We start from the raw sequence: 18,419 nt of genomic DNA, 5'->3' as shown, positions 1-18,419 counted from the left end.
GTAAACGGGCTCCCTCTGGGGCCTTTTCCCTCACGATATCTCCAATCATATCATCGTATACATATATCGTCAGTCACAACCAACTCCCATCCTTCAAAAACATCATCATTTTCATCACTTATCAAAATCATGCATATACGTAAATTTTCTTTAAAATCAAGCATGCAACGTATTTTCATAATTTCATAAAAATCATATTCATGATGCATAAACATTTAAAATATGATAAAATGTGCTCAGGGCGCTGCCAGGACCAAAATCTCACCCCGGGTGCAAAATGACTATTTTGCCGCTAGAAACCCAAAAATTATCGTTTCACCCCTAAACGTAAAATTCCACGTTTTTGACATTTTCTTAATTCCATTGACCCTAACATGCCCCAAATAATTATTTAAGCCTACATGAATTTTCTCATATTTTTATTTGGCATAAATCGATGACTTTTAAATTAATCTTTAAATATAACATCTTAATGCGCTTTAATCCCGAATTAAACCAAACCTTAGCATAAAATTTCCGAATTAAAAACTGAGAATTCTAATAATTATTTGAGCTTAAATATAATTTTCCATAATTTTATTAAGCTTAAGTCTAGGCGTTTTCAATTAATTCCTTAATTAACTTTTCGTGCGACGATTAAATCCCTGATAAATCCAAAACTCATTATTTTGATCCGAAACTTACCAAACTCCTAAAAATGTCCCAAAAAATATTTATAAGCATTCCTAGATGTAAACTCGAGCTCATTTCATAACTTAACCGATTCGTTTTAAAACTTGGACCGGAGTCCCGGTTTTAACCCGAATCGACTTGAAACTTAACCAAAATTTCCCCAACTTTTTACAACCCTTAGTGAACATCTAAATGTCCTAAAGATCACAAATTGAGCCCTTAGAAACTTGAATAAAGTCCTGAATAGTTGCTGGAAAATTCCAGCAAGCTTCCCACCTTAATTAACTTTTCGTGCGACGATTAAATCCCTGATAAATCCAAAACTCATTATTTTGATCCGAAACTTACCAAACTCCTAAAAATGTCCCAAAAAATTAAATCCCTGATAAATCGAATCTCCCGATCCTGCCATCCTTAACCCTCGGCCACCCAAGAAGCAACCTTCGATCTAAGCTATCAACCCGAGCTCCACCCGTCTCCAGCTTCTAAACAGCACGATCGTCGACCTTAACACACCAGCACCTAAACCTCAACAACCAAGATCTGTACAGCCCCTTGCCATCCTAATACAGCAGCCCCCTTGCACCATAATTCAGAAAACACAGCCCTTTCACAACAATGAATTAAAACGTGAGAGGTGCAAGGATTTAAGCATAATTCAAGTCAACCGAACCATAAACTGAAAACTTTGCATGGATCGAAACTAAACACACGAAACACCCAAAAAAAAACATATTTATGACGTGAATGATGCAGCAAGGAAAGTACACAGCGTGCCTGGTAATTAATTCGAAAGAAAACCGAAGAACGATCATCGGTAAACAAGCCGGGGAATTTTTCTTGAAGGAGAAATGAGCTTGGTCGATGGATGAATGCCATGGAGGTTCTGAAACCGAAGATAATGAATTGTAAATGGGGTGTCGGCTGTTGGAAAAGGTAATAATGGGTGTAGGGTAGTCATTATAATATTTAATTAATTATTAATCAAATAACTAATGACCCTAAATGGTTTAATTAAAAGATTAAAAGAGTTTTAAGTCCAACGAGCTTAAAAGTTGGCTCATTAAATGCAAACATACTCCCGAAAATATTTAGCGTTGGAAAATTTTTGAAAATATTAGCCGAACCCTCAAAAATTTCTACGATTTGCTAAAATTTGCGTACCGATAAAAATTAAAATCTTGCGGTTAAAAATACCCAATAAATTCCAATTCATGAAAAATATCTTTAAAACATCTTATATTAATTAATAAAAATTAATCGTGTAATAAAAATTATTTTCTTGAAAATTCTCCGGTCTCCGTTCCTCGTTCGAGCGCGAAATGAAACTTAAAAATCAAAGCGCATGAACTTTTAAAATTTCATGAATTAAATCCTTTCATGCAATAATAATGCATAAAATACATAAAAATAATTAAACACAATTTAATAAAATAAAAACACATTTTATGCTTTAAAAGAATTTAATAAAATACCAAAGAATTTTATAATTTGCATGCATGTGATTTATGTGGACTTTTCGATTTTCGAGACGTTACAATCTCCCCCCCTTAAATTGAATTTCGTCCCCGAAATTCGCTTACCTCGATAAACAGAAATTTTAGACTCTTAATTCTAATATTCCAATAATTCACGCTTCCGCTGCGCTACTCTGATAAAATAATAAATCTTAAGATGTCCTTATGTCTCATTGGTCCCGATGAACGCTACCTTTTAAATCCTCGTTTGTGAAACTCAACTTATAACGACCCATGGTGACCTAGTTCCATTTTTCTATAACCTTGAATTTCAACTTTTCTCAAACTTCTCAATATTAGAAATGGCAGTCCAAATTTTATTGCGTCTTACTTTTCTTATATTATACCCATAATGTTCATTGACTTATTAAATTTGTATTTATGCACTTCAACCTAAGAAACCTTAGCACCAAAATTTACTAATCGACTTCTATCCTTGGTATTACACTTAGAAGTTAAACCTTACTTCAACCCCATAATAATATTAACCTAAGATCCTTGAATCAAATCTTGTCTTACGACACCAAACTTATGTCACTTAATTATTTAAAAATACATCCCAAATATTAAATTGTTGTAAATCTTAAATTTCGAGTAGTGATAATCCATAACACCCAAAATATATAATATCAATCTTCTACCTAAGTAATAAAATCATTCTAACACCAATTACATACTTAAACTATTATCTTCCAAATTGCAATAGAGTTGAGGCCTAAGACTATTGACTTTCCTCATTGGAACGAATGTCGCATACTTACGTATCCTCAATACTTAATTACTTCTAGCGTATAAAACTTACTAAATTATCCCATGTTAATGTTAGACTAACTCTAATAAATCAACTTTACTTATAACCCATAGAAGTCTAGAATTTCTATATCAAGGTTTTAAATTTCTTACTCGGTAAAAATCTTAATATTCGTTCACTGGTAACCTATGTTGAACACCACTAATTCTCTTTTTATTTATTTATTTATTTTTTTCACCTAAAATTTTCCGTACAAACACCTATTTCATAAAATTAAAATTCAAGCTTACGAAATCCAAATAATATTAGATAACAGAATTCCAACACACATATTCACTTATTCCAAAGTTTCTTAATGGCTTACAAAAATTTCCTCAAGACAAAGTGCCTACCTCAATTTCTTAATGCGTCTATCGAGTAACCTAACCATCAATAATACTCAATTTTCTAGAAAATTTAAATTCCAACAAAGGTATAATTTTAACTCTTAAGACCACGATTAAAAATTATGATACATCAAACTTAAGTTCCCAAAATTTGTTAGCTCCATGTCTACTCTTATAACTTCACAAACTGAACAACTTCACCTTAAATTGTCATTACTTTAAATTCCTAATTTACCAAAATATTATTTCACTAACACTTACATTTTCAATCCCAAGATTGATTAATCCTACAATGTCCTTGATTACCATTTCTTACAATATTATAACTCAGATATCTCAAGGTTCCAAATATCCTTTCAAATCTAAATCATCAAAATTTGCGGTCATTTAAACCATTCGATTCTCACTTACTGCTAAACAAATCCCCAAATTTCTTAAAAATTGCAACATTAATTCACAATTTCTCAAAAATTATCCAATTTTTTCCTAAATTCCATAATTACCCAAAAGTTCTCGGCGTTCCTAATTCTATTTTATAGGTTTCTCGTAACATAAAGTTCAATACTCTTAAAATTATTAGACCCAAGATCAATTCTTATAACCTCGAAAATTACTGATTTTACCCAAGTATTCCTTAAAAGTTCGAATTTAATCCTCAAAACATCAAAATTTGCAATTTGGTCCTTAAAATTCTCGAATATTACAATTTTGGCCCTATAATTCCTCGAAATTTGCATTTTTGTCCCCATAAAATTTTCGATTTGGCCTCATTAAACCTTAAAATTCTCAAAACTAAAAATTTAATCTCAAAGTTTGGTAAATTCGAAATAGTCCCTTAGAATTTTATTTTTTCACTTAGGTCCTCAAATTATTGGTTATTACAATTAGATCTTTAAAATTCTCAATTCATGCAATTCAATACTTAAATCCAACTAGGTAGAACATGCATCCTAAATAATTTTATGTTTTTTTTATACTTCCAAAGATCGCCGTAGTCTTCGAATCATTAATTCTTACAAGGAATACTCAAAAATTAACTCGGCTAGCAACCACGAAACATCAGTAATTTCTTAGAAAACCTACAAGTCCCAAAAACATTCATAATTTTCAAGATTAACTTATTACCCCAAATATTAGAACATCAGTACTTCTAACCTAAAATCAATATAATCAAATCTTTATCAACTTCTCCTAAAGCCCAATATTCAAATTCTTAGACACGTCCAATTCCAAACGTAACCAACATGCAATTTAATCTAGTTTTTAAAACAGTAAATCCTTAAATAATAAAAGCAGTTAAACATAAACCGCATGTAGTGCCCAAATTCAGTACACGTATAACCCATGCATATAATTAATTATTAAAGCATTTATTTAATTTTAAAACGAGTCTTAGTAGTGCAGGATTTATTTAAATGCATTATTTTAAATTATTCATGTTTTTGTGATGCACGTTAAAATGTTATTTTTCGAGTTCCATGTATCAGGCATTCATTCGAGGCGAGATTGAGGAAAAGACCCGGTGACGATTTGTGGCAATTTTAAAGTTGGTATTTTTAACTAATTATTATGTGGTTAGCATTTTAAAGCCTAGTTTAATTATTGGGTGGAATTTTAGAATTTAAAACTTTTAAAGTCTAGATCATGTACCTTTTAAATTTTATTAGAGGATGTGCTATAGTTAAGGGAGAGTTAGTATTTTTAAAGTAGTGTTAATTATTAACTAAGCTAAATTATCTCCCAATTAAACACCTAAACACACGCACACACCCACTAACACACGCACACACACATTCTACACACACTAGAGAACGCACAAACACACACACTTCACCAATTCAAGTTTTATTATTTTTAAAAGAGCAAAAACTAGGGTTCTTCACTCATAGAGCAGCCGCCCCCTCCCTTCTCCATCTCCCAGCAATTTTCGTGTGAATCTTTCAAGGATTTTAGTGCCACGGTCGTTCCGGATCAACCTCGCTTCCATCTCCGCTTCGGTAACGCCGTTTCGGTAACGTCTGATATCAAAAGGCACGTATATTCTGTTCTTGATGCATCGATCATGTCATATTATGCGTGCGTTGTTATTTATGCATAAAACCATGTGTATGTTGTGTAGAAGTTTGAGCAATCGTGTTTAAATCGCTTTTGGAGCCCTTTTTAGATCTAAAAATCACGTTTTTACTGTTCCCGTTTAAACTGCGAATTTGCGGTACATAATTTGAGAAAAATTTCAACTATAAAATTGTAGAACTTTTCGATGCCTTCGATTTGATATAAAATTCGAGATTTTTGGATGAAAATTGAGTGAGTTATGATGTTTTTCGTGCGACTTCTCAAACTGCGTTTTCAGAAAACTTACGATATTGATGTGTTCTTCAAGTTTTATTGTTGCAAGCTTCGTTGGGACTCGACGGGTGATCGCTGCTGCATATAGGTACCTTGTTTATGTTGTTGGGTTGATCATTAACGTTTGGTGTTGCGTCGTTAGGCACCAAGTCGAATTAAGCGTCGTAGGAAGGAAATTGGTGTCAAAAGCCCGATTTGTGTCGTTGGTTGTGGATTGTCACCCTTGGGGTAATTTTAATGTTCGCTTGGGTTGGTATAATGCTTAGTGTTCTAAGAAGTGTCTCGTGGTGCCGTTTCATGGTCCGTGAAACCGAGTCTAGAATGTTAAGCAAAGCATGTACAGAAATTTTCGTAAGTTCGCGTGTACAGTAGGTACACGGACCTGGACACGGACCCTGGCACGGGGTCCGGGGGGTACCCGGACGCTAATCCAGTTCTAAATCATCTTTGGGACTAATTAATCAATTATAAAACAGGGTCTAAAATTTTTTTCTTTTTAAAATGCGGAACGTATTGAAATCAAACCATACATACATATCAATATATAAAATACAAGTCCTGTATCACACACAATTATTCAAACTAGGGTTTGACAACTACTATCAAGTGTTCAACCCTATCTCTAGTCCAAGTCCGGTGCCACCACTCTAATCACGATCTCTCTCTTCATCTCCTGGACCCTGATCCTGTCCCACCTGTTGTCAAGTACACATACAGACAAGACAACAGCCGGATAAACCGGTGAGAATATACTCCCAGTATAAATCAACGAAACATGCAATCATATAAACATTATAAAGAATGTTATCAGGTAACAGATATATGTAACAACGTCTGAAACATAATCAATATCAAACTGTCGACAATACTCGTAGCTACATCACTCAGACTAGACTCAATCCTAGTCTAGGGATCCCGATTCCAGAAGTTGGCATGCGTATATCGACTAGCAGTAATAGAAAAGACTCCAGTTCTATCCACGCCGATATGGTATCGATCAACAGTAATAGAAAAGACTCCAGTTCTATTCACATCGATACGGTATAGATTACCAGTAATAGAGGAAGCAATTATTCTATCCACATCAATATAGTACCGATTAACAGTAATAGAAGCAACTCTAATTCTATCCACATCGATATAACATCGATTAACAGTAATAGAAGAGCTACTAATCTATCCACATCGATACCATACTGATTAACAGTAATAGAAAAAGCCACCATCCTATCCACATCGATAGCCAAACATCCAGTGACTGTCTTTGGCACATCCGCCAATACACCATCTTATGACATCGTGCAATGTGCCCGTGGTGATCCCACCACTAACGGCATTTCTGTCATAAGACTACTCGTCTAATACCTGTAATCTATAACTCCAGAAAACAAGTATATCATCAATCAATGCAAATATCAATGCAATAAAGTAAAGTATGTGATTTAGGGAAACCCAAGTCTAAACCGACTCAAGTCCATCTCCCAATACCACATTGACTTATACCTTCCGTTTGTAGTCTCGGTCTACAGAATATCAGTTCTGAACTCAAGACTGTCTTTGTAAATCTGAAACGACATATCGAGAATACTAATATCAATATTCCAATCTCAATTCAACACTGAAACTGATTAATCTGGATTTAAGTCAAATCATCGGCATAACGGTACAATCCCGATATTCCCGTCAATACAGTATCACCAGACATCAATTACAAATCATAACCCATATCCGATACAATTTGTAATCAGTCTATAATCCAAATCTATTCAATTCACAATCCATATAATCAGAAATTCATAACAATTCCATAATCAGTCCGTTTCTTAATCTGACTTCGATTCTATGATGTCTAATATGTCAAGAACATCATATATGAAATATATCAAATTTCTACAACATCATCTTTTCAAATGATAACAAAACTCAATAAAACTTACGTCCAGTTGTAGCTGTTGACAAGAAGATCACAGAACTGTGTTCGGATCAAAATTCTGATAGACGGATTGAACAAAATCAATTTTCCCAAGCTTTAAAGAAACTTGAGAATTCTCAAGCGATGTTCTCGGTCCTCGGCTGAATTCAGAAAGTGGAATGAAGATTTTACCATATAAATTGCATGGCAAGGACATGTGTCCCACTCAAGCCAATATTTGCTCTTTAGTCCCTCAAGTCTTCTTTATTTGCAATTTGGTCCTCACTCAATCTTTTAATTCAATTTCAATCCTTATTAATTACAAAAATCGAGGAATTTAATTCATCATTCCAAAATTCATAAATTAAATAATCTCGGATTAAAATGATATAATATCGGGCCTTACAATTCTCCCCCTCTGAGACATGATTTCGTCCTCGAAATCTCAAGTAATCATATCACAGGCAATCAAATCAGAAATAACAGAAACTAAATAGTAAACTCACATCAGTGGAATAATGTTGGGAATTCTTGTCTCATGTCAGATTCAGTTTCCCAAGTGGATTCTTCCACGCCATGACGAGTCCATTGTACTTTCACCAACGGAATCATCTTTGTTCTGAGCTGTTTTTCCTTACGATCAATAATCCGGATCGGTTTCTCGACATAACTCAATGTCTCATCCAGCTCAGTCTCGTCTGGCTGAATCACGTGAGAATCATCAGGGAGGTATTTCCGCAGCATTGATACATGAAAGACATCATGTATTCCAGATAAAGAAGGCGGCAATGCGAGTCGATAGGCACGATCTCCTATCTTTTCAAGAATCTCATATGGACCCACATATCTTGGAGACAATTTTCCTTTCTTGCCAAATCTGACAACACCTCTGAAAGGAGAAATCTTCAGAAATACTCGGTCTCCACTTTCAAATACCAACGGTCTACGTCGAAGGTTGGCATATTTGGCTTGTCGATCCTGGGCTGCCATCATTTTCTTCTGAATCAATTTCACTTTCTCAGTCATATCTCTGATTATATCAGGTCCAGTCTCAGGAGCTTCAGAGATATCATCCCAGTAAAGAGGGGATCTGCATTTCTTTCCGTACAACGCTTCGAAAGGAGCCATCTCAATACTCGTTTGATAGCTGTTGTTGTACGAAAATTCACAGAGAGGCAATGCATCTTGCCAATTAGTGCTAAAATCCAGCACTACAGCTCTTAGCATATCTTCCAATGTCTGAATTGTCCGCTCGGACTGTCCGTCAGTCTGTGGATGATATGCGGTACTCAAATGTAACTTCGTACCGAGAGCTTGCTGCAAACTCTGCCAGAAGTGTGAAGTAAACCGAGGATCACGGTCTGACACAATCGACTTCGGCACTCCGTGCAGTCTAACAACTTCTTTGACATAGATATCGGTCATCTGATCATACCTTTACGTCATCTTGTATGGAATAAAACATGCAGATTTGGTCAATCGATCAATCACCACCCAAATCGCATCATAACCTCGGGAGGTACGTGGCAACTGTGTCACAAAGTCCATGGAAATGTGATCCCATTTCCATTCAAGAATCGACAAACTCTGTAACAGTCCTCCAGGTTTCTTTCTTTCAGCCTTCACCTGTTGGCAATTCAGACATTTTGATACAAATGTAGCAATGTCCGCTTTCATTTTTTTCCACCAGTATTGTGTCTTCAAGTCATTATACATTTTCCTGCCACCAGGATGAATGCTAAAACGACTGTTGTGCGCTTCTGACAGTATTCGCTGTCTCAAATCCGAAACATTCGGCACAACTAAACGATTATTCACATACAAAATACCATTTCGAACCTGGTATTCCGATCGATGTCCAGCTCTAACCATAGCAATCGACTTCTGTATATTCTGATCACCTTTCTGAGCCGCTTTAATTTTCAAAATTAGCTCTGGTTCCGCTTGAATAGCACATAATCTCATGGGTTTCTGATCTGTCTCAAATACTAATCCAGACAAACAGCAGTCTTCTATCAAATTGGAGACTCCCATAGTCGATAAGGATAACGAACATACCTTTCGACTCAGTGCATCTGCTGCTGCATTGGATTTCCCTGGGTAGTATTTAATCTCACAATCAAAATCTTTCAATAAATCCAGTCATCTTCGCTGTCTCATATTCAACTCTGATTGTGAAAAGAGATATTTCATGCTTTTGTGATCAGAATAAATCTCGAATTTCTCACCGTAGAGGTAATGTCGCCATATCTTCAGTGCAAAGAATATGGCTGCCAATTCAAGATCATGAATTGGGTAACGAGTTTCATGGGGTTTCAGCTGTCTCGAGGCATAAGCAATCACATGTCCCCGCTGCTTCAATACACAACCCAATCCTCGGTGAGATGCATCACAATAAACGACAAATCCACCAGTGCCTGAAGGAATCGTCAACACAGACGCACTGGTCAATCTCTTTTTCAACTCAAGAAAACTGGATTCACAGTCTTCTGTCCACACAAATGGAGCATTCTTCTGAGTCAACTGTGTAATCGGTTTGGCAATACTTGAAAAATCTTTAATGAATCGGCGATAATATCCTGCCAAACCCATAAAGCTGCGTATCTCTGGTACAGATGTTGGTCTCGGCCAAGAAATCACTGCCTCAACCTTACTAGGATCAACAGCTATACCGTCTCCGGATATAATATGTCCCAGAAATACCACCTGTTTCAACCAGAACTCGCATTTCGACAGTTTAGCATATAATTTCTCCGCCCTCAAAATTCTCAACACCGTCCTCAGATGATTTGCATGCTCAATCATATTCTTTGAATAAATCAATATATCATCAATGAATATGATAACAAAATCATCCAAATATTTCTGAAAAATGCGGTTCATCAATCCCATGAATACCGCCGGTGCATTCGTTAACCCAAAAGGCATGACAATAAACTCATAGTGTCCATACCTGGTTCTGAATGATGTCTTTGAGATATCAGAATCCCTGACTCTCAATTGATGGTATCCAGATCTCAAGTCGATCTTGGAATACACAGATGAACCCTGCAACTGATCAAACAGATCATCAATACGAGGCAATGGATATTTATTCTTTACCGTTGCCTTATTCAATTGCCGGTAGTCGATACAAAGTCTCATCGACCCGTCTTTCTTTCTCACGAACAGTACTGGAGCACCCCAAGGAGATACACTCGGTCTGATATACCCCTTGGCCAGCAAATCCTCCAACTGTTCTTTCAATTCTTTTAATTCGATCGGTGCCATCTGGTATGGAGCTCTCGAAATCGGAACTGTTCCTGGCATCAATTCAATGCTGAAGTCTATCTTTTGAATCGGAGGCAATCCAGGAATCTCATCTGGAAAGACATCAGCAAACTCACACACCACTGGCAAGTCCGCCAATGATGGGCTCGACTTCAGTAAATCAACTGAATATACCAAGAATCCATCCGCTCCTTTCTGCAATAATGGTGTCATATTCATTGCAGATATCAAAAGAATTCTGGCTCGAGAACCCTTACCGTAAAATTTCCACTCCTCAGCCATTTCAGGTCTGAATCGAACTATCTTGTGGAAACAATCAACTGTAGCTCTGTACTTGGTTAATGTATCAATACCAATAATACAATCAAAGTCAGATATTCCAAGCACAATACAGTCTAACTCAATCTTATGCCCATCATACTGCAGTATACAAAATTTCACAGACTTCACTGATATCAAACATGTCCCTAACGGAGACGAGACAGATACTACAGTAGCTAAAGACTCAATAGGCAAAGAATGCATCAAAGCAAATCGCTCAGATATGAAAGTATGAGATGCACTAGTATCAATCAATACATATGCAGGATAACCAGAAATAAAACAGTTACCTGCCACGACATCATCAGGTGCATCCTGAGCTTGCTCCTCAGTCAAAGCAAACAATCGGGCCTGCTGTCTAGGAGGCTGGCTCGCTGTCTGGCCCCCTCCTGGCCTCTGCTGTGACAGAGTAGACGGTGCTGGCTGAAAGGAATGAACGGCAGAGGGTCGTCTCCCTGTCTGAGCAACTGATCCAGATGACTCAGCTTCCTGTGATCCCTATGCACCTCTCTGTGGACACACTCGAGCAAAGTGTCCATGCTGCTTACAAATGCGGCAGTTGCCGAACACTCCTCTGCACTGCTCTGTGGAATGCCTCCCTCCACAGGTGCTACAGTATGGTCCTGTATAACTCTGGCCCTGACTAGTCTGTCTAGAGCCACTCGAACTAGAGGAGCTACTCCCAGCTTTCTTGAATTTCTTCCCCTTAGCCTTCAGGAAGTCTTTCTTCCCACTTCCACCGCCGCTCTCAAATCGAGGAAATGGTGGAGGCATATGTGAACTCGGTGCTGAAGGCACAAACGAAGCCTCTTTCTGTCTTATCAATCCGGCTTCAGCTCCCTTAGCTCGATTCAGTGCATCAGTGAAATTGTTTGGCCTTCCGGTATTCACCAGGGTAAATATTTCAAGATTTAGACCATTTATGAAATGGTCTGCAACGGCCTCATCACTCCCAGCCACATGAGGGGCAAATCGGAGCAGAGTAGAGAACTTAGTCACATAATCCTCAATGTTTAACTGGCCTTGTTTCAAGTTTGCAAACTCGGCTCCCTTGTCCTTCCTATATGAAACTGGAAAGAACCGTAGATAAAATTCAGTCTTAAACACATTCCAGGTAATGGCCGTACCTCGTAATTCCAAAGCCCGTTTTGTCGTGTTCCACCAGTGTTTAGCAACGTCATGCATCTGGTGTCCGATCTGTTTCACCCTCTTTTCCTCAGTATATTCCAAAGATTCGAACAACGATTCAATATCGTCCAACCAACTTTCACATTCCACGGAATTCTCCGTCCCTTTCAAAGTCGGTGGATGGAATGACTGAAATCTTTTCAACAATTGCTCCATTGGAGTAGGGGTCACATCCATAGGAGGATTCGATGTACTTCCCTGTTCTGGTATCCTTCTCGGAGGCATACCTGATAATCGAAGAGGTTAGTAATTCCAAATACCACTTACCAGTTTCAATCCTCCTCGGATCATCTTACAGCTGATCCATTCCAATAATATACAATACCATATCAATATCAGATAATTCAGGTAGCATATATTAAAACAGGAATCATGCTAGCAATCAAAAGCAGGAAAGAAAATCAATCTACCCCGCTCACTAGCTTCTATCTCAGTCTAAGGGATCTATCGCTCTGATACCACCTGTTGTGGGGACCCGGACGCTAATCCAGTTCTAAATCATCTTTGGGATTAATTAATCAATTATAAAACAGGGTCTAAAATTTTTTTCTTTTTAAAATGCGGAACGTAGTGAAATCAAACCATACATACATATCAGTATATAAAATACAAGTCCTGTATCACACACATTTATTCAAACTAGGGTTTGACAACTACTATCAAGTGTTCAACCCTATCTCTAGTCCAAGTCCGGTGCCACAACTCTAATCATGATCTCTTTCTTCATCTCCTGGACCCTGATCCTGTCCCACCTTTTGTCAAGTACACATACAGACAAGACAACAGCCAGATAAACCGGTGAGAATATACTCCCAGTATAAATCAACGAACATGCAATCATATAAACATTATAAAGCATGTTATCAGGTAACAGATATATGTAACAACGTCTGAAACATAATCAATATCAAACTGTCGACAATACTCGTAGCTACATCACTCAGACTAGACTCAATCCTAGTCTAGGGATCCCGATTCCAGAAGTTGGCATGCGTATATCGACTAGCAGTAATAGAAAAGACTCCAGTTCTATCCACGCCGATATGGTATCGATCAACAGTAATAGAAAAGACTCCAGTTCTATTCACATCGATACGGTATAGATTACCAGTAATAGAGGAAGCTATTATTCTATCCACATCAATATAGTACCGATTAACAGTAATAGAAGCAACTCTAATTCTATCCACATCGATATAACATTGATTAACAGTAATAGAAGAGCTACTAATCTATCCACATCGATACCATACTGATTAACAGTAATAGAAAAAGCCACCATCCTATCCACATCGATAGCCAAACATCCAGTGACAGTCTTTGGCACATCCGCCAATACACCATCTTATGACATCGTGCAATGTGCCCGTGGTGATCCCACCACTAACGGCACTTCTGTCATAAGACTACTCGTCTAATACCTGTAATCCTTATTAATTACAAAAATCGAGGAATTTAATTCATCATTCCAAAATTCGTAAATTAAATAATCTCGGATTAAAATGATATAATATCGGGCCTTACAGTGCCCCTCCCCTTTCCGAGTACTCCCTTCACAATAGGTACACGGATCCTGACTCGGACCTATAGACGGGGTCCGTGCCCTTCTCTTCCGACACACACACCAGGCAGTAGCTACACGGACCCTCACCTGGACCCTGACACGGGGTCCGTGCCTTTGCTTTCCTTCGGTGTCTTTTTCCAGAGTCTACACGGACCCCTACACGGATGTAGGTACGGGGTCCGTGTCCTTCGTTTTGGGAAAAATAATTTAGTATGCTTCGAGGTTAGACGTCATGGTTTAGTGCAAGGATTATCAAGGTCGTGTTATGAGAAATTTTAGAATGTCCTAAGTAATGATCGAACTCGAGAGTAAGTATGATTTCTACGTTAAGTTATGCAAGTTAAGTATGCAATTTCATGATAGTATGTGCAGCAACGGCCCAGTCGAAGTCCAACGAATCCCTCAACGCCAAGTAAGTATGTCGACGTGCAACAAGAAAATATTTTAAGTTTTTGAGGTATGCTAAATGTCTTGTGACCAAATTATGTTTAGGATTGGAAAGCGTTAAATTATGAACGGAGACCAATCCGCCTGTTAAATTATGAACGGGTTAGATCGTGGTTGGAAAGCGTTAAATTATGAACGGGGACCAACCAGCCCGTTAAATTATGAACGGGGATCTTATGTATGCGGCAGTGGATACGTCCCTGTCAGCCCAGTACTGTGGTGTGTCTGATCAGGCGTTTATTATGTATGGATCACTTGCTTTGAAACATCCTCTACGAAAATGTTGAATTTACGTATGTTCCAGTATGCAGTATGTTTAAGAAAAGTTTATGTTGATGGCACGTCTAGTTATGTACGTACGTATGTTCTAGTTATTATGCAAGTTCAAGTTTCAAGCTATATACGTCTATTTTTAAATTGCATGCGATTTTATTATGTAGTACTCGTTATCCCAGTTTATACGTGTTGAGTCTTTAGACTCACTAGACTTGATCGATGCAGGTGACTATGTTGAGGAGGCAGGAGGTGGCGACCAAGGGGCAGGCTTGGACTGAGTGGGAGGCTAGACCCGAGGACTGCCAAGTTTATGTTCTTCAGCAAAATTTTTAAATACTCTGATTTTATGATTTGGATGTGAGACATTTGAGACAGCTTTTCTTTTAGCAAATTTTATTCGTGATGGTTGATTTCAAAGATATTTTATGAATGTTGAGTGACGACCGTATGGATGTTTACATTTAAGAAAATTTTTAATTTTTCGCAAATTTTAAGTACGAAAAATACGGTTCGTTACACCGCAGATCATCCGAAAGCGTAAATCATGTTAACATGCAGGTGATAAAAGTAAATCATTTAAAACATTTAAATCATAAAAGCTTACAGACTTGAGGCTTGAAGACTGAGCTGCAGAAACTGGCGGTGGCACAACCCTATATAGGAACCTGGCTCTGATACCAACTGTGACGTCTCACTCGTTTTTTTAAAAAGGGCGGAATATTTTTTTTTTTAAACAACTCGTATTTTCAAAAGACATTTATCTGTAATCGTAATTATATGACCGTAAAAATAATACAATTTAAAATAACAATACTCGTCCCAAAATCATGCGTAAACATAAATGAGTAAAAATCTTAAAATCATCAACGCATGAAAATATTATCTCCTCTCAATCTCATAAAACGTAATGCGGAAAACATGTGGTCGGTCATGTCACAGCACCAGGTCTGCCTACTCAGAGTTCGGCACCTCCAGTCTCCTCATCATTAAGCTCACATGCATCACACACGCCTAGTGAGTCTAAAGACTCAACACACCCGCACCGTTAATAACAAGTACATATACATAGCACACAGTAGTGAAAAATATCATACTCAACATATCTTTCATGAACTTAAAAGCATAATGTAAACGTGTCGTGTAAAATCGTATCGTGCGAAAGCATGTCATCTCATGTCATCATATACGTATACGTGTCGTGTAAAATCATATCGTGTCAAAACATATCATCTCATGTCATCATATACGTATACGTGTTCTTTTTAATTGAATTCAGTTCATTAGTTGTGACTTTCGTATCAGCTCTATCGTATCAGCTCTATCGATGGATCCATCTATAAAATCGCGGTACCCGACGGCGGGGACATCAGCGACAGCATTACCCGTCCACTGAGCCTTGGCCTCAGCTCATCATATCTCATATCATGTCAATGGAAATACGATCGTCGGGCTCCCTCTGGGGCCTTCTCCCGTAAATGGGCTCCCTCTGGGGGCCTTTTCCCTCACGATATCTCCAATCATATCATCGTATACATATATCGTCAGTCACAACAAACTCCCATCCTTCAAAAACATCATCATTTTCATCACTTATCAAAATCATGCATATACGTAAATTTTCTTTAAAATCAAGCATGCAACGTATTTTCATAATTTCATAAAAATCATATTCATGATGCATAAACATTTAAAATATGATAAAATGTGCTCAGGGCGCTGCCAGGACCAAAATCTCACCCCGGGTGCAAAATGACTATTTTGCCGCTAGAAACCCAAAAATTATCGTTTCACCCCTAAACGTAAAATTCCACGTTTTTGACATTTTCTTAATTCCATTGACCCTAACATGCCCCAAATAATTATTTAAGCCTACATGAATTTTCTCATATTTTTATTTGGCTTAAATCGATGACTTTTAAATTAATCTTTAAATATAACATCTTAATGCGCTTTAATCCCGAATTAAACCAAACCTTAGCATAAAATTTCCGAATTAAAAACTGAGAATTCTAATAATTATTTGAGCTTAAATATAATTTTCCATAATTTTATTAAGCTTAAGTCTAGGCGTTTTCAATTAATTCCTTAATTAACTTTTCGTGCGACTATTAAATCCCTGATAAATCCAAAACTCATTATTTTGATCCGAAACTTACCAAACTCCTAAAAATGTCCCAAAAAATATTTATAAGCATTCCTAAATGTAAACTCGAGCTCATTTCATAACTTAACCGATTCGTTTTAAAACTTGGACCGGAGTCCCGGTTTTAACCCGAATCGACTTGAAACTTAACCAAAATTTCCCCAACTTTTTACAACCCTTAGTGAACATCTAAATGTCCTAAAGATCACAAATTGAGCCCTTAGAAACTTGAATAAAGTCCTGAATAGTTGCTGGAAAATTCCAGCAAGCTTCCCACCTTGACCCTATTGCACCCAATTCTTGTTTTAACGTTCTTAGACCGAATCATCGAGGACCAGCCATGGCTCGACCTTCCCTAGACCGCCCTAGGACCCTGCTAGACTCCATAGACGTGATCCTACAGCCCCACGACAGCTGCACCAGGCATACAGCCCCTAGCCCCGAAAACACACTACTTGCGATCACCAAACACCCGAAGCCTTCTCTCTTGTACGATCTAGTTCCTAATCACGCCCAGCTGAGTCCGAATCATCCCAAGCCATGTCTCAGCCCCACCAGGGTCTGGTTCAAGGTTAGGAAGGGTTCTCGCACCGCTGGCTCGTTCGAATCTCCCGATCCTGCCATCCTTAACCCTCGGCCACCCAAGAAGCAACCTTCGATCTAAGCTATCAACCCGAGCTCCACCCGTCTCCAGCTTCTAAACAGCACGATCGTCGACCTTAACACACCAGCACCTAAACCTCAACAACCAAGATCTGTACAGCCCCTTGCCATCCTAATACAGCAGCCCCCTTGCACCATAATTCAGAAAACGCAGCCCTTTCACAACAATGAATTAAAACGTGAGAGGTGCAAGGATTTAAGCATAATTCAAGTCAACCGAACCATAAACTGAAAACTTTGCATGGATCGAAACTAAACACACGAAACACCCAAAAAAAAACATATTTATGACGTGAATGATGCAGCAAGGAAAGTACACAGCGTGCCTGGTAATTAATTCGAAAGAAAACCGAAGAACGATCATCGGTAAACAAGCCGGGGAATTTTTCTTGAAGGAGAAATGAGCTTGGTCGATGGATGAATGCCATGGAGGTTCTGAAACCGAAGATAATGAATTGTAAATGGGGTGTCGGCTGTTGGAAAAGGTAATAATGGGTGTAGGGTAGTCATTATAATATTTAATTAATTATTAATCAAATAACTAATGACCTTAAATGGTTTAATTAAAAGATTAAAAGAGTTTTAAGTCCAACGAGCTTAAAAGTTGGCTCATTAAATCCAAACATACTCCCGAAAATATTTAGTGTTGGAAATTTTTTGAAAATATTAGCCGAACCCTCAAAAATTTCTCCGATTTGCTAAAATTTGCGTACCGATAAAAATTAAAATCTTGCGGTTAAAAATACCCAATAAATTCCAATTCATGAAAAATATCTTTAAAACATCTTATATTAATTAATAAAAATTAATCGTGTAATAAAAATTATTTTCTTGAAAATTCTCCGATCTTCGTTCCTCGTTCGAACGCGAAATGAAACTTAAAAATCAAAGCGCATGAACTTTTAAAATTTCATGAATTAAATCCTTTCATGCAATAATAATGCATAAAATGCATAAAAA

At 37.5% G+C, this 18,419-nt stretch overlaps 1 long non-coding RNA gene across 1 annotated transcript; it reads right to left on the bottom strand.

Annotated features, from left to right (window-relative positions):
* Positions 1–6,188: 6,188 nt before the first annotated feature.
* LOC140841127 (uncharacterized) lies at positions 6,189–17,935 on the bottom strand. The gene is made up of 2 exons (XR_012120103.1): positions 17,786–17,935; positions 6,189–6,370 (listed from the first exon to the last, which is right to left on the bottom strand). It is a non-coding gene; the product is annotated as an uncharacterized lncRNA (long non-coding RNA).
* Between the last annotated feature and the right edge of the window lie 484 nt (positions 17,936–18,419).

This window comes from Primulina eburnea, chromosome 9, assembly GCF_022965805.1.
Source record: "Primulina eburnea isolate SZY01 chromosome 9, ASM2296580v1, whole genome shotgun sequence".
Taxonomy (NCBI): domain Eukaryota; kingdom Viridiplantae; phylum Streptophyta; class Magnoliopsida; order Lamiales; family Gesneriaceae; genus Primulina; species Primulina eburnea.
Note: the sequence above shows the minus strand (reverse complement) of the source record. Positions and strands in the feature narration are given on the sequence as shown.